Source organism: Puma concolor, chromosome A2 (genome assembly GCF_028749965.1).
Source record: "Puma concolor isolate L17-30 chromosome A2, mPumCon1.1.hap2, whole genome shotgun sequence".
NCBI classification, from domain to species: Eukaryota; Metazoa; Chordata; class Mammalia; order Carnivora; family Felidae; genus Puma; species Puma concolor.
This window is the reverse complement of record NC_141668.1, coordinates 48,007,295-48,030,689: the sequence shown is the minus strand read 5'-3', so window position 1 is coordinate 48,030,689 and position 23,395 is coordinate 48,007,295. Positions and strand designations below refer to the sequence as shown.

Sequence of the window (23,395 nt, the reverse complement as noted above, 5' to 3'; positions counted from 1 at the left end):
ATACAATGGAGTATTACTTGGCAATTGAAAAGAATGAAATCTTGCCATTTGCAACTACATGGATGGAACTGGAGGGTATTACACTAAGCGAAATTAGTCAGTCAGAGAAAGACAAATATCATATGACTTCACTCATATGAGGACTTTAAGAGAGAAAATAGATGAACATAAGGGAAGGGGAACAAAAATAATATAAAAACTGGGAGGGGGACAAAACATAAGAGACTCATAAATATGGAGAACAAAGAGAGGCTTACTGGAGGGGTTGTGGGAGGCGGGATGAGCTAAATGGGTAAGGGACACTAATGGGTAATCTACTCCTGAAATCATTGTTGCACTATATGCTAACTAATTTGGATGTAAATTAAAAAAAAAAAATTAAATTAAAAAAAAGAAAGCCTAGAAAGTAAAAAAACAAAAGGGCCTGAGCCACCCAGGCACCCCCATATTACTGTTTTTAAATCAAAACAATCCAACCAGTAGATCTAAAGCATATAGAATTAAATATTTTTATTTTCTTGAATTCTTCTAAATTTACATGAAAAATTATCAGTTTCTGGTTCTATGTTTATAGAATGGAAGAACTGATAATGTTAAAATGTCTATACTACACAAAGCAATCTATACATTTAATGCAATCACTATCAAAATACCAACAGCATTTTTCACAGAACTAAAACAAGTAATCCTAACATTGGTATGGAATCACAAAAGACCCAAGTGGCTAAAATAATCTTGAGAGAGAAGAACAAAACTGAAGGTATCACAATCCCAGATTTCAAGTTATACTACAAAGCCGTAGTAATCAAAACAGTATGGTACTGGCATACAAATAGACACACAGATCAGTGGAACAGAATAGAGTCCAAAAATAAACCCACACTCATATGGTCAATTATCTATGACAAAGGAGGCAAGAACATACAATGGAGAAAAGACAGTGTCTTCAATAAATGATGCTGGGAAAACTTAACAGCTACATGCAAAATAATGAAACTGGAGCACTTCCTTATACCATAAACAAAGATAAACTCAAAATGGATTAAAGACCTAAATGCTACAAGGAATCCCATAAAACTCCTACAAGAAAATATAGGCAGTAATTTCTCTGACATTGGCTATAGAAACATTTTTCTGGTTATGTCTCCTCAGGCAAGGGAAACAAAAGCAAAATTAAACTATTGGGACTACACCACAATAAGAAGCTTTTGCACAGCACAGGAAACCATCAACAAATAAGAAGGCAACCTACTGAATGGGAGAAGACATTTGCAAATGAGATATCCAATAAGGGGTTAATATCCAAAATACATCAAGAACTTATCAATTTACCACCAAGAAAATAATCTGATATAAAAATGGGAAGAGGATCTAAATAGACGTACAAAGAAGACATGCAAATAGGCAGCAGACCCATGAAAAGATGCTCAACATCACTGATCACCAGGGAAATATAAATCAAAACTTCAATGAGGTATCACCTCACACCTGTCAGAATGGCTAGAATAAAAAGGACAAGAGATAACAAGCATTGGTGAGGATGTAGAGAAAAAGGAATCCTCTCACACTGTTGGTGGGACTGTAAGTTGGTGCGGCCACTGTGGAAAACAGTATGGAGGTTCCTCAAAAAATTAAAAATGGAATTACCGTATGATGCAGTAATTCCACTACTGGATATTTATTCAGAGAAAATCGAAATACTAATTTGAAAAGATATATGCACCCCTATGTTTACTGCAGCATTTACAACAGTCAAGATATGGAAGCAACCCAAGTGTCCAATAGGTGAACAGATAAAGATGTGGTATATATATATATACAATGGAATATTACTCAGCCATAAAAAAAGAACGACATCTTGCCATTTACAAAAATATGGATAGATCTGAAGGGTATTTTGCTAAGTGAAATAGGTCAGACAGAGAAAGGAAAATACCATATGCTTCTCACATGTAGAACTTATGAAACAAAACAAAGAAAAAAAAGACAAACAAAAAATCAGACTGTTAAATACAGAGAACAAACTGATGATTGCCACAGGGGAGGTTGGTGGGGAGATGGGTGAACTAGATAAAGGGGATTAAGAGCATAATTATCAAAAGTGATGAACAATGAGTAACGTACAGAATTGCTGAATCATTATATTGCATACCTGAAACTAATATAACATGGTATATCAATTATACTTCAATAAAAAAGATTATTAGTTTCTATAAGTCAATCAAAATAGAGGCATCTTCAATTTTAAGGTGTTTTATAATGAAATTTATAAATTCTCTCTGGAGGCAGGCAAAAATACACCAATCCATTTGTTTAGAAATTCTTTATACCCTGTATTCATTAGAGTTCTCCAGAGAAACAAACCAATGGGATGCATACATATAGAGAGAGACTTATTATAAGGAATTCGCTTACAATATTATGGAGGCTGGCAAGTCCAGATCTCCAGTGTGGACCAGAAGGCTTGAGACCCAGGAGAGTCGATGTGCAGGTGAAATCCAAAGACAGTCTGTAGGTGAATTCCTTCTTGCTCAGGGAGGCTGGTGTTTTTGTCCTATTCAGTTCTTCAACTGAATGGAAAAGGCCCACCCACATTTGGGAGAGTAGTCCAGATTTAAATATTAATTTCATCCCCAAATACCCTGTAAACTGATACGTGATGAACCATCACATACCCATACATTGAAAATACCTTATCAGGGGCGCCTGGGTGGCGCAGTCGGTTAAGCGTCCGACTTCAGCCAGGTCACGATCTCGCGGTCGGTGAGTTCGAGCCCCGCGTCGGGCTCTGGGCTGATGGCTCAGAGCCTGGAGCCTGTTTCCGATTCTGTGTCTCCCTCTCTCTCTGCCCCTCCCCCGTTCATGCTCTGTCTCTCTCTGTCCCAAAAATAAATAAACGTTGAAAAAAAAAATTAAAAAAAAAAAAAAAAAAAAAAAGAAAATACCTTATCAGATTGTTAGGAAAGCTAGGTAACACTATGGAGGAGTTTACAGATGCATTTCTCTCTATTTTATTAGATGCTATTTTCTCTATACTTGCTGAGTTAGATTGAGTTGAACTAAGGGTTCAGCTTTAAGATTAAACACCTTGCTGTTGGCTCAAAAGACTTCCCTTCTATCTTGACACTGCTCATTTGGATATATTTCTACTGAACTTCCCTATTTCTTTTAGTAGAGAATGGAAAAAGAAAAAGCCTTGTATGCAGAATCTTTATGATTTCTCAGGATGTCATGAAGTCTGACAAGCCAGAAGCAATCATTCCTACTCCATCTCCATTCCCCAAACACACATTCAGATATATTTAATTTGCTATCAATTAGAGTTCTTTATTTTTCAAGTCATGAAAAACCAGTTTCCATTGTTTCTTTTTTCTTTGTATACATTTCCCTCTCCTTTGATAGAAGGTATGCCTGTTTGAATTAGATATAACCTATGGTGTTCACAAATGACAAGAAAATCTTGTGGCTAATTAATTTCCAATAATTAACAACAAAAAGAAAGCTGTCTGATGGAACTTCTGGAATGCTGGTGTGAGTGGCCAAAACAATTTGGAAAAAAAAAAAAAAAAAAGAATAAAATTGGAAGATTCACATGTCCTAACTTCAGAACTTACTACAAAGCAGTAAGACGGTGTGGTTGTGGCATAAAGAAAAACATATATAGTTCAATAAATTGAGAGTCTGGAAACAAACCCTTGCATTTATAGTTAATTGATTTTCAACAAGGGTACAAGATAATTCAGGGAGGAAAAGAACAGGCTTTTCAGCAAATGGTGCTGGGACAACTTGATATCCACATGCAAAAGAATGAAGTTGGGCTCTTTTCTCATATCATACACAAAAAACACTTCAAAATGGTCATATACTTAAACATAAGGCCTAAAACTATAAAATTCTTAGATAGAAACATAGGAGTAAGTCTGTATTACCTTGGGGTAGGCAAAGTCTTGTGAAATGTGACATCCAACACACAAGTGAAAAAGAAAAAAATAATAAATGGATTGCATCAAAACTAAAAACTTCTGTGTTTCAAAGGGCACCATCAGTGAAAAGTGAAAAGAAAATCCACAGTGTTGCATCCACACGACTCCTGAAACAGAATGCTATGGGCACTGGTGACAGTCACAACAAAGTTTATTACAATGAGAGGCAAGGCCGACCGATCGGGACCAACATTCTTGATAAGAGTGTGGCCCCCAACAGCCAGGGTACAGAGTTTTTATAGCTGATCACATTGTTTTATTATCAACTGGGAACAGAACAAAGAAATAGTTCCCAGATGGTTAGATACAGTTTCTGGATGGGGTGATTATTTTAGACTTTCTGCCGTTAAGTTGCAACCAGTGGATCTCCTTGACCTTGCCTCTGATGCTCTTTTCTTTGAACTTTTGTTTCCTTAATTGGTGAAGCCTAATTTACAAGAGTATGAAGCGTAATTTACAAGAGTAAAGCAAGGCAGTTATCTCTTAACCTTCAATGTCAGAACAAAGCTGTTACTTTACAAGCTAAGCGTTAGCCCTACACTACAATTTAACCCTTACAACAGAATGGGAGAAACTGCTTGCTAATCATATACCTGATCAACATAGATAGTCATCAGAGAAATGTCAAATACAATGAGATATCACTTCATACCACTTGGATATTATAATCAAAAAAGACAGTAATAGGTGTTGGGGAGGATATGCAGAAATCGGAACCCTCATGTATTGCAGATGGAAATGCGAATGGTGCAGCCACTTTGGAAAACAGTCTGGCAGTTCCTCAAAAAAGTTAAACACAGAGTTAACCACATGACCCAGCAATTCCACTCCTTGGCATCTTCCCAAGAGAAATGAAAACATATGTCCACACAAAAATTTGTATACAAATGTTCATAGCGTCGTTATTCATGACAGCCCCAATGTGGAAACCACCCAAATGTGTAGCAACTGATGAATGAATAAACAAAATGTGGTATATCCATACAATGGAATACCATTTGGTTATAAAAAGAAATAAAGTACTGATAGGTGTTACAGTATGAATGAACCCTGAAAACATTGTTAAGTGAAAGAAGTCAGGCACGAAATACCACATATTATATGATTCCATTTATATGAAATGTCCAGAATAGGCAAATCTCTCTATAGAGAAAGTAACGGTTGCCTAAGACTTGGGGTGGCGGTGGGGGCACAGCTACTGGGGAAAAAAGGGACTGGCTGCAAATGAGTCTGGGTTTTCTCTTTGGGGTGATCAACACATTCAAAAACTGTCATAGCTGCACAATTCCGTGGCTATACTAAAACCTACGATATTTTATGCTTTAAATGGATGAATTTCATTATATGTGGATTACCTCTCAATAAAGCTGCTTAAAAAGATTTCCACAAATTTGGGGCCCCTGGGTGACTCAGATGGGTAAGCGTCCAACTCCTGATCTCTGGATCTCAGCTCAGGTCTTGATCTCGGGGTCATGAGTTCAAGCTCTGTGTTGGGCTCTAGGCTGGGTATGAAGCCTAATTAAAAAAAAAGATTTCCACAAATACAAAAGAAATATAATTATTAACAAACTGCTTAAAAGAGAAAATATTTTCTTAGTACTTCCTTCCTTTGCAAGGAGAGGCAAGGCTTTTTTCACTTATAAATCCTCAGAGAACTGGCAAAGGTAAATATAGAGCATAAGACAAAGAACACAAAGGATTCTATCAATACTTGAAAAATACAATAAATCAGCACTGTTAGATATGACATAACAATTTTTTTAAATGTTTTATTTATTTTTGAGACAGAGAGAGACAGAGCATGAGCAGGGGAGGGTCAGAGAGAGAGGGAGACACAGAATCGGAAGCAGGCTCCAGGCTCTGAGCGGTCAGCCACAGAGCCCGACGTGGGGCTTGAACTCATGAACTGTGAGATCATGACCTGAGCTGAAGCCGGACGCTTAACCGACTGAGCCACCCAGGTGCCCCGACACGACAATTTTCAATGTTACAGTTGAGGGTGGCAAGTTCCTGATTAAATCATTGTATTGTGATCTCAAGGCATACATACCGGCTTCCCAAATAGTAGAAGCTTCAAGAAAAGCAGGAACAAAAAAAAGACAGAGACACTAAGCTCCCAGTCTTTGCCACTTAACAGAGATCAGATAATCAAGGCCTAACAACCACCTTTTTGTCCACCAATGGAAAAAAAAAGAAGCAGCTGCTGTTGAGACAAAACTGTTCAGGACCCTGTTTCAGCATGCAAGAGTAACAATTTTTTTCTTTTTTAAGTTTATTTATTTTTGAAAGAGAGAGGGAAAGGGAGAGAGGGAGAGAGAATCCCAAGCAGGCTGTCAGCACAGAACCCGATGTGGGGCTCAAACCGACAAACCATGAGATCATGACTTGAGCCAAAATCAAAAGCCAACTGACTGAGCCACTCAGGTGCCCCGAGTCACAAATCTTAATGGCCACTGAAAGAGTCCCACCAGAGGGGCCGAGGGAAGACGATTCAGAATTCAAGGTGTCCAGAAGAGATGCCACATATAAGCTCCAATGAGGGAACTAAGGTGCCCTGATCTCGATGGAGAGTCCAGAAATAACTATTGAAGAACAATTTTGAGACATTTATCACAGCTGATATTTACTCATATATGCGGGAGACCAATCAAGCACAGACTGTGGTAGAATAAAGGCAGGGCAAGGATTATAAATGCAAACACCACACAGTGTGTGAAACAGTGAGACTTCCCTTTTGTCTTTTGGCAAGCTGACTTCCTGAAAACCACCAAGGAGAGTGGTTTGCCCCAGGGAAGCATAAGGGACTTTCGGTGATTTACAGATTTTTGGAGAAACCTTGTGATTTTGTCTATGGAGTGTATATAGTGTGCTCTCCTCTGTGTAATGGCCCCTGGTGCCCTTCCTTGGGCATTTCCATTGTAACCCAGGACTAAACCTGTCAATTATAATTCCTTACTGCAAATCCAGTTGTCTAAGCTAAAAGCCTAGCACCCCCAATTCTTCTGTTTCACTCCCTCCTGACATATGAGGTTCCCAAGTCCCACTAACTTTGCTTTCTTAATACCTCTTAAGCCCATTCTCTCCCTCCCAACCCACGACCCCCACCATTTGTCAAGTTCAGGTCCTTATAATCTGTGGTCTCTTAAACCGGGCGTCCCCATCCATCTGCCACATCGATGCCAAAATTATAATACAACACAGACGTATGACATTCCTGTGCTTAGCAGCCTGCATAGACTCCATGTTGCGACTAGAATGAAATCCAAATGCCTTATAAAAATGGCAACAAGGCTTTTCACAATCTGGTCCCCGTGGACAGTGGCAGCTGCCTCTCCACCAGCCCTCCTCCACCCACCTGCCCTCCCCTAGATGCCATCACCTGGGCTACTGTGCATTGTCACATTCCCTCTGCCTGGATGTTTTACTCCTTCCCTGCAAACCTCCTTTCATCCTTCAAAACTTAACCTCTTTGGTGAAGCCAGATTTGCCAGTCAAAGCAAGTTACTTCCTTATTTGTGTTCCCAAGGCACTTTGTACTTACTTCCATTCCTTTACTTTGTATGTAAATGTATGTATGTATTTACTCGGCTGCTTTTCTCATGCCCTGAGGCCAGCAGGCAGCCACAGCCACATCTTTGTGTCCTCCAGCACCTATCTTCTGCTTTGGCAGGAAAGCTCTTCTCAGTTAAGTACTGGGGAGAACGAATGTGTCACCCTTCACAGAGATGCAGATCAGCCAGTGTTGTTTCAATGCCAGTACCTGCCCTGCAGGTGATAAAACAAAGACAGCCCACAGTCTGTTGGAGGCTAAGAGAAGTCAGTATGAATACAATAAACTATACAGCAATTTAAAAGCCATAGGAGAATCATAAACCAAAGCTATGGGCTCAGGTGGGGGAGAATGATTCTCAGAGACAATTTTAAAGATTTCTAGTTAAAACTTATGGTAGGAGAAGGGCAGCAAATAAGCTGTTTACAAATGTGATGCTAGGACATGTTGACTGACATCATTTTCAAGGCAAACTCTACTTCTGAAATAAATACGCAGGGATATTGGGGATTTCATCAAAGGGCTGTGCTCTCGGGGAATTCCTTATCTTACACAGTGTAACTGGAGTGCTTCCTTCAGCCATCAAGATAACCTTCCTCTTAAATATTTGGAAAAAGGGTTCTCACTGTGACTCCTGAGCGGGTCCATACTGCGGCAGTGGCTTCCCTGTTGTTATCTGCCTCTCCTCATTTTCAGCTTTGGTAGTGGCTCTTATGCCCAGAATTCGTGATCCCCAAATACCGCCAGGGAGCCGAGTCCGATGCAAAAGCAAAAGAGCCTTTATTCGAGCTAGCTCGAGCTCAATCCCCTACCTGCACCGACGCGGTGGTGAGATACCGGGGAGAGAGAGCGAGTTTCAAAAGGACAAAGGTTTTATTGGGGCCCAGGGGCAGTTGGTGAGGTAATGGCTATGGCCTCAGCCGATTGGCTGGGGAAGGGTCCGAGTCCTGTTAGGCAGGTGAGGGGGGTGTTACTCAAGGGGAGGAGGTGTGGTCAAGGTGAACGACACAGAACAAGATGGAGTCGGCCGGCGTAAGCCCGCCCTTTCAGTGGCCACATCTGGAACTTCTGGACCATTGTCCCCCTTGATCTGACATTGCTATTGCCACACAGGCCTGAGCAGAGGGGGAGCAAAGAAAGCTGACCTTCCCTTGGATGCGCATCTTTTTGTACTCCTGCAATCCACCCTCTCTAGACTTTCAGGCTGAAACACTTCAAGGTTTGGTAGTGAGACACTAACTACACAAATGGACAATGACCAGACCACATATACAAACTGAACTCTAGCCTACACTCTGAAGCAACCACGGGAGCCGATCTACTCTCTGTTAGTCGGAAGTGTAGGAAGTTGGACCTCCACCTCTACCCATCAGTCCAGGAAGTCAAGCAATAACTCCTGTAACAGTCAGACCCAAATGGTCAGCCCTTTATTAATAACTGACCATCTCCCTATCTCTTGCCCCTATTTTTTCCATAGAAAGGAAATATGCACTCCTCATCAACCCCGTACAATACCCCACTTCTAGTTGGCCAGCCTACAGTTTACACACACCAACAGCCTCCAATCAGGGCAAGGCCACAGCCTTCCCTTCTTTCCATGGTGAAGCTTTTCCACTCCTCTGCCTGCTTCTGAGACTCTGCCAAAATGTGTATTGGTGGCTGACTCCTTTGCTACAGCAAACCCTGAATAAATGATCTCATTTGGTTGATCTTTGTTGATTTTCACAGCAGAAAACGTTTCTTAAAACTGGATGCTAAATATGGTTCCTGGAGTCAAAAGGAGAAAATGTTAAATACTGTATAAGAGTCCTCTTGTGGGCATAATGAGTTCTCGCCTCACTTTGGGTTTCTTAAATTTAACCCTCCTTTTGGATTTTGTAGGCTGTACAGGGAAGCATACAGAGCCTGGGATCTGTACCTCTACCCTGAACAGCGCAGTGGAACACAGTAAACCCCAGAAATCCCTTTCCTTGAGGGTGAGTTTTGTTTAGAATCCTGTCACCAAAGAGCTGCTACAGAGGAGCCCAATGGGCATTGCTCCCCATTTCCCAGACTGCAAGCTCTCTCCCCCAGGGCAAGGTGATGTCACCTTCTGCCTTTCCCCTGTGATTCTCCAGCTCCCCGGAGGGTGACTCTTGGACAGAAGCCCACGAAGCAGCTCACATGATAGACACTCCTCAGAGACAGCACAGTGGGGATCCATGTCAACGAAGAACATTCTCCTACAGCAGTATAAATGGAAATCACATCCTCTTCCTTCTACCTTACTTGGCAGGGAAGTTTTACTTCCACTGTTCTCTTCTTGCTCTGTGGGGCCCCGCCCCAGGTTGTCCCAACTGTAATGGAGTCCTTGCTGGCTTCCTTCTGGACAGCTGAGCCCCTCACTCTGGACACCTGCACTGACCACACGGAGAATTAGCAGGAGCCTGCCAAGTTTTTCTTTTCCAGTTAGTTCATGTTCTTAGGCCCAGTGGGGTCTTCCCACCAGGCCAGATTAAGAAGAAAGGAAGATGATAAGATTTGTTCTCCCAGTATCCACAGCAAGCCCCAGGGCTGGGGCAGGAGGAAGGCTGATGGGGGAATTTTTCTTGTCAAATGTGTGTACAAAGGTATACTTTGAACTATTTTATTTAAATATTCCTGCTTTAAAAATGTTTTTAAACTGTGGTTAACGTACAAATAAAATTTACCATCCTAACCATTTTTAAGTGTACAGTTCAGTGATCTATTTTTTAATTTATTATCTTTTAATGTTTATTTATTATTTTCGAGAGACAGAGACAGAGTGCGAGCGGGGGAAGGGCACAGAGAGAGGGAGACACAGAGTCTGAAGCAGGCTCCAGGCTCTGAGCTGTCAGCACAGAGCCTCATGTGGGGCTCAAACTCATGAACTGTGAGATCACGGCCTGAGCCAAAGTTGGACACTTAACCAACTGAGCCACCCAGGCGCCCCCAGTTCAGTGGTGTTCAACATGTTGTTGTGCGACTAACCTTCAGAACTCTTTTCATCTTACAAAACTGAAACTCTACGCCCATTGAACAATTCCCCACTCTCTCCTCCCTCCAGCCTACTTTCTGTCCCTATGAATTTGGCTACCCTAAGTCCCTCGTGTAATTGTGGAGTCATATAGCATGTGTCCTTTTGTGGTTGGCTTTTTTCACTTAGCATGGTTTCCTCAAGGTTCATCCCTGTTGTAGCATGTGTCACAATTTCCTTCCTTTTTAAGGCTGAGTAGTATTCTATCAATGTACACATCACATTCTGCTTATCCATTCACTTGTCAGTGGACAGGTTGTTTCCACCTTTTGGTTACTGTGAATAATGCTGCTCTGAAATACAGATGTTGCTTTTCTCTATTCCCTTGTTAGTGGCTCTGGTCTAGCCGGAGATGCTGACAAAACCAGAGTAGGGTTATTAGTGTGAAATTAATCGACGCTAATGGAATTAAATGGAATTATTTTACTCTGAATTATTCCAAATTAATTATTCTGACATTCACTTTGAGAGGAAGGTCTGAGGACAACAGATCCCCAAGTTTATGCTAAAACAACAGATTTTGATAGAAAACAGGACAGAACTTCTTGGCTTGGGCTGTCCTGGGGAAAATCGAAAAAGTACCCAGTCCTACACCCTTCAGAGTCTGAAATAATTGATCTGGGCCTGCTGGAGTCACCTGCGAGCTTTTAGTTTAGTTTAGTTTTTTGTTTTTTTTTTAAAGCAGGCTTCATGCCCAGCATGGGGCTTGAAGCCATGACCCCTGAGATCAAGACCTGAGCTGAGATCAAGAGTCAGACACTGAACTGACTGAGCCACACAGGCACCTCTCACTTGAGAATTTTTAAATAGGAACAATGCCAGTAGCACCAAGCTTCACCCGAGACCCATTAAATTAGAACTTCTAGGGGTGAGGCCCAGACACTGATGTATTTCAAAGGTTCCCCAGGTGAGTTTATTGCTAGCTGGGACTCTGAACCATTGGCATAGCTCACAACTCCACCCCCAGAGGGACTAAAGATGGGTCACCTGAACTGGAGAGGAGTAGGGAGACGGCTGGGGCATAAGCCTACATAAAGGGGGTCACCTTGATGGGGTCCAGGTGGAGGGAAGCCATACCCTGAACCTGTTCACTTTTTTTTTTTAATTTTTTTTAACGTTTATTTATTTTTGAGACAGAGAGAGACAGAGCATGAATGGGGGAGGGTCAGAGAGAGGGAGACACAGAATCTGAAACAGGCTCCAGGCTCTGAGCTGTCAGCACATAGCCCGACGCGGGGCTCGAACTCACGGACTGCGAGATCATGACCTGAGCCAAAGTCGGCCGCTTAACCGACTAAGCCACCCAGGCGCCCCTGTTCACACTTCTATAAATGGTCCTTTCGTTAAATTCTCCTCAGTTACCTTGTTTGAGTGAGTCACTTTCCTGCCAGATCCTGACCTATGTAGCTGTCCTCACCTAGATAAGGTTGCTAGGTTAAGCACCTGGTTGCAGAAATCAGAGATGTTTGGTTTGCCCCGAGCAGATGCCATAAGGCTACGTCAGAACAAGACCTTTTTTGAGACTGGCTTATTTCACTTGGCATGATGTCCTTAAGGCTCATTCTCATTATAGCAAGTGACGGGACTTTCTTTCTTTTTAAGGCTCAATAATATTCCATTGTATTCAAATTTTTTAAATGTGAAATTTAAATTCAATGAAATGAAAAAAATCTTAAGTGCATATCCACTAAGTTTTGACAAATGTATCACCCCCAAATGTTGATTCCTTCCCAGAAAATCCTCACCCTCACCCCTTTCTCTGGGCCAGAGGCAACCACCATTCTTCTGATTTTCCAGTGTAGATTAAATTTGCTTTTTCTAGGACTTCATTTAAACCCAATAATCCTTAAGTGGTTTTTTTTTTTTCATTAGATATATGGGAGTTTGGAAAGGAAAAAAATGAAAAATGCTAAATGAGAAGTGTCTGCTAATTGCTTATCAATCAGAAATTCAGAGGGAAAGACACAGGGGCTCCTAATTTTAGATTTAATTTAAATCAACAGGAAATCTTACTAGGTCATCCAAGTTCATTTTAAACACAACTTTCTGGCAAAATCCTCTTTAAGGATATTAGTTACCTTTTCACATATCAATTCAATGATTCACATGATTATACAGAGACAGTAATTTTCAAACTGAGCTCCTTGGAGCCCCTAGGGCTTTCAAATTTAAATCAAATGGTTGGAGTGGCCCAAGGGAATCTTCAGAAACCTAGGAGGGGGTTTAAAGCTAAAAAAGTTTGAAAGCCATTCTCCTAAATCACTGAATTTTAATAATGCAAAAGAGCTTAAACATTATACCATCAAATGCTTTTACTACTCAGATAAGGAAAATGAGAAGCTGGGCCATTAAGTACCCAAAGCCACCAAGCTTTTATGGGCAGAGCCAAACTCAGGGGGGCCCCCTTATTGTTGCCCAGGGCCCTTTTACACAGACTCTAGTTAGCTTTAGCTTGGTCTGCAGGTCTATAGGAGAGAAGGATGAAAGTCTCCCTGATCAGCATCATCACTTATTTATTTAAAGCTAATCATTTTCATAATAATTCCTAACGGTAACATTTTCAGACAAATCCCATTTTGCCGACTATTCCAGGGGGTCTGTAGACTCCTAGAAGTCTGGCCCTGAACTGGAGATTAAGTGCTCGTGTTCAATGGCATATATCTAGCCCCATAAACATCCTGCACAGGACTCTTCATCTGTCTTTTTTAAAGTAGGCTTCGCCCAGTGCGGAGCCTGATACGGACCTTGAACTCACGACCCCAAGATCATGACCGTAGCAGAGATTCTCAACCTACTGAGTCACCCAGGCTCCCCTTCATCTGTCTTTGCCGGAGGATCAAGATAGCCAAAATTTTTTGGGTTTGGACACAAATCTCTTTATTTCAAACTTATTTTGTCTAGTGAACAGATGTACAACAATGATCATAACCTTCCAAGTTATGTTAGAAAAGGGAATAAAAGGACAAGTGAGTCAGGTAGTCAATACAAATGGGTGCTTGGGCAGGAGGGTGTTTTGCTGCCTTTAGTACCGCAATGATTGAGAGCCTCTCATGCTAGGCAGAGTGAAACAGACAAACCCAACAGATGGCACTTGTTTTGTTTTTTTAAATTTTAAACGTTTTATTTTTATGTTTTTATTTTAGAGTAAGAGAGAGGGAGAGAGCGAGCAGGGGAGAGGGGCAGAGGGAGAGAGAAAGAACGCTATGCAGGCTCCATGCTCAGCACAGAGCCTGATTCAGGGCTCAATCCCATGGCGCTGGGATCACAATCTGAGCTGAAATCAAGAGTTGGATGCTCCACTGACCCAGCCACCCAGGAGCCCCTGTTTTTTTGTTTTGCCCAACGTGGGGCTCAAATTCACACCCTAGATCAAGAGTCACATGCTCTACCTACCAAATGAGCCAGCCAGGCACCCCTACATGGCACTTTTTGATCATTTACTCTGTGCCCTATTCATTAGATACCAGTCAAACAACCCCTGAAAATGACCTAGGAGATCTACTAAGTATTTAAGGTGTGTGAACATCAGAAGTAATTTCATTATAATAAAGTAAGAAAAAAACATTTTTTTTATGATTATAGGAAAATATACATAATCTGAATTTCTTCAAGCCTTATCAGGATATGGGGAGAGTTGAGGGTGACATCGGCAGTTATAACTCTTGTCCCTACCCGCTAATGCAGAACTCCAACATGTAAATTTCTTTCCAAATATCTCTTTTGCCAGGGAGGGAGTGTTTCAGAGCCGGTCTTATGTTCTGTACAACCAATTCCACCAGGTGGCAGCATTTCATTTGCAGACACAGCCATTTCGATTCATGGCGCTCTCCTCCCAGAGTGTGACAAAGAATTCTTTTCTGCTTCTTACATTATTACTAAAGAGTTCCCAAAGAGACTCTGTTTTGCTTTATTTTCATTTTTAGAGAGTACAGCTAGTTCAGCCCTTGTCTCTTCATAGGAACTGGGCATCAGTCCCCTGAAAGTTCCATCTGAGTTGCAGCCATGGGGCTGTATTCAGAATTGCCTTGCCCCTCTGATGACAAACGCTTGACTGGTGCATCCTTCTGGTCCCTGGGCTGCTTGAGAGCTTGAGAATAAGACAGGGTGAGTCTTGGATTATTTCTACTTCTGCCAATTCCTAGCCATGAAACTTTGAGCAGATTAACTTCAAAACCTGTTTCCTCATTAGTAAAATGATGGTACCCACTTCATAGGGCCAATGATGAAATGAGATTCCAACATATGGAATGCATTTAATCAATGTCAGTGCTTATTATAAGCACACATAGCTACAAAAACATTAACTGATTATTGCTGCTGGCAGCATCACAGAAAAATTTTAATTTCTTCTTTGTTTTCCCAATTCTCTTTAATAAGCATGCATTGTTTTTATAATCAGGGGGGAAAAGGCAATTTAAATATAATAGATTGTTGATCCCAGTTCCTGATGATTCCTGCAGAAACATTCAAATACTTTTACTGCTCAATGAGCTCTGGAGGGCTGGGCGTAGGTCTTACCTATTTTAGTACCATTTGCATGAAATACATTATTTGGCACCCAGTAGGTAGTCGATACTCATTTCCCGAACCAAAAACCTCAGTAGTAATTGCTTCAGGTTTTAATTTCTCTGTGTAATGAAATAGCTTTTTCTTTTCCATGAATTCCTTTTTCTTACGTAGGTCCAATTTCTTTTTTTTTTTATTTTTTTATTTTTAAAATTTTTTTTTCAACGTTTATTTATTTTTGGGACAGAGAGAGACAGAGCATGAACGGGGGAGGAGCAGAGAGAGAGGGAGACACAGAATCGGAAACAGGCTCCAGGCTCTGAGCCATCAGCCCAGAGCCCGATGCGGGGCTCGAACTCACGGACCGCGAGATCGTGACCTGGCTGAAGTCGGACGCTTAACCGACTGCACCACCCAGGCGCCCCTTTAGGTCCAATTTCTAAACCTTTTATCAATTTAATTGAATCCTCCCCAAATTGAGTCCCCTCCAAATTCTCCCCATCAGAATTCCTCTTAGATTGTGAAGTTGGCTTTAGGCAGGTTTTCAGAAAGCATTTCACCGGACCTCCACACAACTCATGCCAATAGGGGATATGAATGGGACTGAGGTGAGGTAGAATCTTTTTAGCAGCGAAATGAAGATGGACCCCGGTAACATAGATTATATAAAGACTGTAAAAGGAAACAGACGTTTCCAAAGATGTGTCATATTTTAAGTTGAAACCCATAGTGAAGACAGGGGTTGGTTGGTTTTTACCCATGGTAAAGGGTACAGGGTTATTGATGATTAAGTCTGCCTGTTGCCATCCCTTGGTTCCTTTGATCTTAAATGAATAAATGAAATGGTCAGGCGGATCTCTAGGGAGGACAGGCTCAAGCAGGATACTGCGCTGGTGTTTCTTCTATAAAAGCAAAAGCAAAAAATATGACATTAATCCTTGGCAGCTGATCTATTTTAGTTCTTTTCTCACATTATCGATACACATAAAACTCTCTCTCCGGGAATTTGAATCTGAAGGGAAGTCCAAAGTTGATTACAGCTGAGCCACCTGACAGGCATGGGAACTCCAGAGGGCCCCATCTATACAGAAGCTGATATTTAATTCCTCCTTTGATCTTTCAATCTTTAATAGATTCTTCTTTGATTAAGATGTCCAGACATTTAGACTCCTAACTGGGTCTTAAAAGGTTCTAGGCCAAGCTTGGGTCCAGAGCCAGGAGGTGGCCAGGGGGGCAAGATGTGGGGAAGGTGGTCCTATTGTTGATGGTGGCACTGGGCACAGAAGGTGGAAGTAGGTGGAAGGAGAATGGAAAGCTGGCTGCTTGCACACATTGTTTGGGCTGGCTTCTGTCCTCTGTGACCTAAGGTTTCAGTTGACGTGATGCCAAAGCAGGGCTGTGTTCCTCTTGGCCCCTGCTCCTGGCAGGAGTGGGGAGAAGCTCTTGCCCTTTCTGTCATGCTGTGGTCTCTGATGGGAGAGCATCAGGGCCCGAAGAAGAGCTCTGTCTTCTCCAAACTGCTCAAACCTGGTCCTTGTGAGGCTGACTGCAGACACTCTCTTTCTACCTTCTCTCTGCCCCCAGGCACTGGGACATAAGCTTCCTCTCTCATCATTCAGGCAACAAATGAATAAATAAATGAAAATCAAATCATGTAAGTCTCCTTGGCAGAGGCCAGCATTTCTTCCGTAGGTCCAATTTCTTACGTGGGTTGTCAAACTTGCCCAGATTTGCCTAAGCTGAGAAGTGAAGGTTGATCAGGCTCACGTGTAAACCCTGGGTCATCAGGAAAATTCCGGCCAACAGGGAACATTGTTTTGAAGCCTCCCACATGACACTCCCAAAAAGAGTTGATCCAGGAAAAACTCCACCTGTTCAAAGATGAATCATCAAAGAGGAAAAGGCAAAGGGTCTCTCCATGCATAGGAAAGGGACAGGAAAAGCAAGTGGCAGATGTGGAACCCTTACCAGGAAAATGCTGCCATAGAACAGACAAAAGCTATAACCAAACAGTTGTCAGGCATTTAGAAAACTTAATGAAGGGACTGCCTCTAAGAAGAAAGAGTGAAGGGATAAGATGGTAAGACATCAGGGGGCAAAACATGAGCTCAGGAAAAAAGTGGAAAAAGAAAATAAAGGAAAACAGAAAATAGCCCAAGGGAGAAAACAAATAAACAAACAAACAAACAAACGCAACACTGCTGAAAATATTAAGGACACAGAAGGCAGGAATGACAAAAACTCAGCAAAATAAAATAGAAGTAAAAGAGTTTAAAAGAATTAGATAGGCCAAGAAGTCCAGTGACTATAAATTTATTGAGCACCTGTGATGTGCCAGGCACTGTTGTAGGCACTAGGACTTACAGCAGCTCCGTAGCCAACATCCACCCTATGGCCCTTGAAACAAAACTGCATTTTTTTTCAGCTTCCCATACCACCTACAGTGGACGATGCAAAGGCCACCGAAGAAAGGGCCCCTTGTCAAGGTCTATCATGGACTTGACATGTTCTCCACCTGCAGGCAAGTGGCATTATCCAGCAGTGGAATCGTCTCCTCCAAACTTAACTTATAAGACATCTACGTTTATCTCTGTCACCTCCTCCTTAGCTGGGTTACTGTTATGGGCTGAATTGTGTACCCCACCCCCCAACTCATAGGTTGAAACCCTAACCCCCAAGTGATTGCATTAGGGGATAGGCCTTTAGGGGTAATTAAGGTTAAATGAGGTCATTTGTGTGGGGCCCTGATCCAACAGAACTGGTATCCTTATAAGAAGAGGAAGAGACTCTAGGCCATGGATAATACCAAAGGCCATGTGAGCACATGGTGAGAGGGTGGTCCCCTCTAAGCCAGGAAGAGGGCTCTTATCAGAGCATGAATTTGCCAGCATCTTGATCGTGGGCTTCTAGCCTCCAGAAGGGTGAGGAAGTGAATGTCTATTGGCATTTACTTGACCCAGGGTTTATACGTTTAAGGCACTCGGCCTGTGGTATTTTGTTATGTTGGCTCTAGGTGACTAACACAGTCAATGAATGTGCCATGCCTAGCATGGGGTCATCTCTCCTTGGTGCTTCCTGAGTAATGATCAGGACAAAAGGGATGATGAGCTATATAAGCCTATTTTGAAAATTCGGGATTTACCTTGACCATTCCTGGCCATGATGCTCTTTTCTTTCTCCTACAAGCAAAAAAGGGACCCAAACATGGGCCTAAAATGGCTTGTGCCGATTTTGTGCTGGTAGAGAGAGAGCAATAACTCCAGTATCTCGGGAGGACAGGGGAGAGATGAACCCTGGAGGTGCTGAGCTGTGAGGGCAAGGGTACAATTATTGCATTCCTTGTCCACTGAAACTCAGTGCAGTCATGGTCTGCCTCGGTTGGGTGACAGCTATGTCTACAACTTGCCCTTCTGTGGGGTTTGTCATCCTTTTCTACATACTATGGAAATAGGAAAATTCACGAGCTCATGGCCATTTCTGAAGTATGCCTCTGTGCCTGATGCTCCAATAGTACCCCCAAATGTGCCTCCGAACATCCCCTCACACCGTTCAAACACCCGACCGCTGGTTCAACCTTGTTTCTACCACCTGACTGATACAAATTCACCTGCTTCTCCCAGTGCCCAAGTGGTCTTGGGTGAGGCTATGTATGGCAATCGGAGATCTGTTCATGTTCCCTAAGCAAACTGACGTAACGGTGATCCAAATCCAAGTCAACAACAAAGCCCAAACTCGAGTGACCTGTGCCCCTTTAAACTGTACCTTTGTGTGTGAGGGAGAAAGGACACAATGTCTCTCCAGCGAGTTCTGAATCTCAGTGGTGGGAAGGCCTTTCCCAGGTTGGTTTCTTCCGTGGGTATTCTGTTTCAGTGCTAGGGTTAGTGCCAGCTACTAAATCCACTATGCCTGTATACTTTTTAAAATTGGGGTAAAATCTACATAAATAAAATTTATCTTTTAAATCATTTTTAAGTGTATAATTCAGTGGCATTAAGTACACTCACAATGTTGGATAACCATCACCACTATCTACTTCTAGAACTTCTCTGTCATCCCAAACTGAAACTCCATACCCATTAAACAGTAAGTCCCCATTCCCTGTCCCCAGCTCCGGGTAACCTCTATTCTATTTTCTGTCTCCATGAACTTGCCCTTCTCAGGTACCTCATGTAAGTGAGGGCTACAGTATTCGTCCCTTTGTATCTTTCTTATTTCACTTAGCATACTGTTTTCAAAGTTCATCCATGTCACGGCATTTCAGAATTTCCTTCCTTTTATGGTGGAATAATATTCTACAGTATGTCTATACCACATTTTGTTCATCCATTCATTTGTTCCTGTATTTTGGGGGGCTTTCTTTATCCTTGTGTGGTTAAGCCTCTGTTATCATTAATAATCATTTATATTCAACTCTATCAACACCGTGTAGTTTCTGTCTCCTGGCTGGAGCCCTAACTGCCTTTGAAAGCTGCCTTTCTCTCATTCCATGTGACTTTGATGGGGCCAAGCACTGAACCTCATTTCCCTCATCATAAGCCATACTGCCATACTATTATACTGATAATACTATCATCATAGTGATGGGTCCTAGGGCAGGCAAGTGACGCAACCAATGCCAATCAGAGTCATTCTCCAGCATCAATAGATGGAATGGGGGAAACACCTTTCCATGGGGTTTGCCACACTGGGGTTCTTGCAGACACATTGCAGACACGTGTAAAAAGCTAATCTTGTGGTAGGAGAAACTGAGACCAATATGCAAAGAGAAAGAGAGATGGAAAGGAGAGATTTCTAAAATATCCAGAGGTAGCGTAGCCTGAGAAGGTCAGAATTTAAGGAAGTGAGGGAAGATATAAGAAGAGTGAGAAAGGGCAGCCAGAACTGCAGAAGAAACATCAGGAGAAGGTGGTGTCATGCTTTCGTGATCATTGTGATATCGAGAGGATTGCTTTTCTTTTTATTTTTTCAATGCTTTATTCATTTTCTGAGAGAGAGAGAGAGAGGCAGAGAGAGAGAGAGAGAGAGAGAGAGAGAGAGAGAGAGAGAATCTGAAGCAGGCTCCACAGCCAGGAGCCTGATGTGGGGCTCAAACTCAGGAACCATGAGATCATGACCTGAGCTATAGTCAGACATTTAACTGACTGAGCCACCCAGGCACCCCAAGAGAGGATTGTTTTTAAGTTAATATTTATTTTTGAGAGAGACAGAGAGAGTAGGGGAGGGGCAGAGAAACAGAGAGAATCCCAAGCAGGCTCTGTGCTGTCAGCATGGAGCCTGATGCGGGCTTGGAACTCACGAACTGTGAGATCATGACCTGAACCCAAATCAAGAGTTGGATGCTTGGGGCGCCTGGGTGGCGCAGTCGGTTAAGCGTCCGACTTCAGCCAGGTCACGATCTCGCGGTCCGTGAGTTCGAGCCCCGCGTCGGGCTCTGGGCTGATGGCTCAGAGCCTGGAGCCTGTTTCTGATTCTGTGTCTCCCTCTCTCTCTGCCCCTCCCCCGTTGATGCTCTGTCTCTCTCTGTCCCAAAAAAATAAATAAAACGTTAAAAAAAAAAATTAAAAAAAAAAAAAAAAAGAGTTGGATGCTTAACCGACTGAGCCACCCAGGTGCCCCAAGAGAGGCTTTTTCTTTTTAAAGTTTATTTATTTATTTGGGGGAGGGGGACAGCGGGGGAGGGATAGAGCGAGGGGGACAGAGGATCCAAGTGGGCTCTGTGCTCACAGGAGTTGTTGGGCTCAAACTCATGAACCGTGAGATCATTATCTGAGCCGAAGTCGGACACCTAACCGACTGAGCCACCCAGGTACAGCCCAAGAGAGGAGATTTTAAAAGAAGGGAGGAGGTAGGAAGATAATGGGCTGGAAAACGGCCCTGGATTGGGCACTGGATTGTGGCTGACCGGAGTGAGAGCGATGGCAGCAGAGTGCTCTGCTTTAGCACCTGTGCGCCTCTCCTGGTCCGTCTCCCGCACCCTCAAGAGCCCTGGGCTCGGGCCATGCTTGCCGTTCCTCAAAGGTGCCACAGCTGGCAAGCTGCCCCAGCTCATGCTCTTGAACAACTCTGACTTGACTCTGCAAAATTCAAGGCAAGCTCAGCTCTTCAGAGAAGCCCAGCAGGTCAGTTCCTGGATCCCAGGGAGGAGCAGCCACTCCCGTAGCACTTGCTGTGTCCTTTCCTCGCATTACTTTAGTAGCTGCTGGCTGTGCACATCTGTCTCCCTGCCAGCCTGTGGAGCCTCTTTCAAGCAGGGGCTTCGGTTTATGCATCTTTGCATTCCAACCTCTCAGCCCAGGGCCTGGCCTGGAAAGGAGCTTACTGCACGCTAATAAGGGATCAGTGCCTGCAGGGATGCACTCGCCAATTCTCCTGCTACAGGGCAATGGAATCTGGTTGCCATGGTGCTGAGAGAGTGATTCCTCCACCTGCTGTTTTCAGGAGGAACAAATCACAGTGAGCTGAATGCATGTTGGCATCTGGCCAGCAGGACGGATGCTGGGCCAACCCTGACATGGCAGAGACACCTTTCCAGCAAAACAGACCTTTTCACCCTTTTCTTCCAGGCAGCTAAGACTGTTGAGTAACATCAGAGTTTCCTTGCTTCTGTCGCTGGGAGATTTAAAGGGCTCCTCTTTTGCCAGTATCCTCCTCTGCTCTTATGCTAGTTTTCTCTCCTCCTCTCCTGCCTCCCAACACTGTACTTTCTATCTCCTTGTCTGAAGCTAAGACAGGCTCCCAAACTAAAGCCTGTTGGCCAAATGCTCAGAGGACCTCAGTCTTTTTCTAAAGGCCTTTAATGGATTGGGTGAGGTGTACCCACATTATGGAGGTTTGCTTTACTGATCTACTGACTGCAATGTTAATCTCATCCAAAAACTCCCTTTACAGCAACATCCAGATGTGTTTGACCAAGTATCTGAATACTGTGGCCTAGCCAAGGTGACACATAAAATTAGCCCATCAGAGTGTATGACCCAGTTCTTGTCAATGAGATGTCACAAGTTGTTGCGTGTGGCTTCTGGAAGGGCTCCTAAGGAGACAGACAGCTGTGCTGGCCCACGTCTTGGTCCCTCTTCCTTATCCTTTCTGCCTAAGAGGTGGGCCTAATTCTGGACACTTCATCAACCGTCAGAGAAGTCAGCTGCAACATCTTCAAGCCTTGAGCCTGCCCTGGGCTTCTCATCTTTGTGCTTCTTTTTAGATGGCAGAAAAATAGAGTGCTGTTGTGCAGTTCTACATCCGTTTTTCACGTCTCTGTGAATTGCAGTTAAATGCAACTCCTAATACACCAGCCTCTGCTTCTTGGCCATTCAAAGCTGTTTCATTTTCTGAGCCTGCCCTCGAGGCCCCTGCTGACCCTGTGAGCCATCTTGCTGTCCCTTAATACATGTTCTGTCATTTGGGCTAGCCTGAATGGGATCTTATTTATAACCAAGAACCCTCCCCAGTGTAAGGCATATGCTAGGTGGGAGGGACTGAGGAAATTAGGGGTGTGAGGCCAAAGGCAAATGACTACTCCTCTTGAAAGTTAGTAAAGCTGGATCATAGAGCGCGTGTGGAGTGAGGGTGGGAGGCAGGCCTTGGTGAGACTGGACTTTATCATGAAAACAGGGGGGTTGGTGGGTAGGCTTTGTGTAGGTCACATGATCACACTTTCAAATCAGGAATCTCACTGTAAGTGTAGCAAGGAGAAAAGATTGCTGGGAGTTAGTATGGAGACAGGGAAACTTGGTGTAGGGATCCAGATAAGAGATGATGGAGCAGTGGAGGAAGAAGAAACAGACTTTAGAAAGACTGAGAGATAAATAAAAGGCAAGAACTGTATTTGACAAGTAACGGGGAGAAAGAGGTCAAGTTCAGAAGCAAGAATTCTGGCTTGAGCGCCTGGATGGACACCATCCTTTCCTCTGGCAGGCAGTTTATCATCCTCGCACCATACCCCATACCTGTGGAAGTGTTGGTGGACACAGAACCTGTCACCTCTCATCCCCTTCCTGAAATCATAATAGCTAGTCTTTCAGGTGGTCTTAGGCTGCATCATCAAAGGTACTGAGTTCAGAACCAGGGAGGTGATGCTCTTGTCCCCTTGACTCTGGTTAGAACATACACCAGGTAGATCATGTCTAATCTTAGTCCCTAAACTACAAGGTGGAGTTTAACAACTAGAACTGCCTAGGTAAGAGGGTCATCAGGAAACCACACCAATGAGGAAGTTCTAAGGGATCTGGGACTGGACCATTTTTAAGGGTATAATGCTCCTGTGTGCAAAAGTTTAAAGGCAGAGGGTACAGAGTGCTCCTTGTGGCCCTAGAGTACACA

The 23,395-nt window shown here is 43.1% G+C and overlaps 1 long non-coding RNA gene across 1 annotated transcript in view; it reads right to left on the bottom strand.

The window, feature by feature from the left end:
• Positions 1–495: 495 nt before the first annotated feature.
• The window catches only part of LOC147583146 (uncharacterized), a 41,026-nt gene continuing 18,126 nt past the window's right edge, over positions 496–23,395 (bottom strand). The window contains exons 2-5 of the long non-coding RNA XR_015245857.1: positions 9,697–9,927; positions 6,452–7,748; positions 2,946–5,498; positions 496–2,692 (exon numbers count right to left, since the gene is read on the bottom strand). This is a non-coding gene — a long non-coding RNA (uncharacterized LOC147583146). The remainder of the gene's footprint in view (positions 2,693–2,945; positions 5,499–6,451; positions 7,749–9,696; positions 9,928–23,395) is intronic.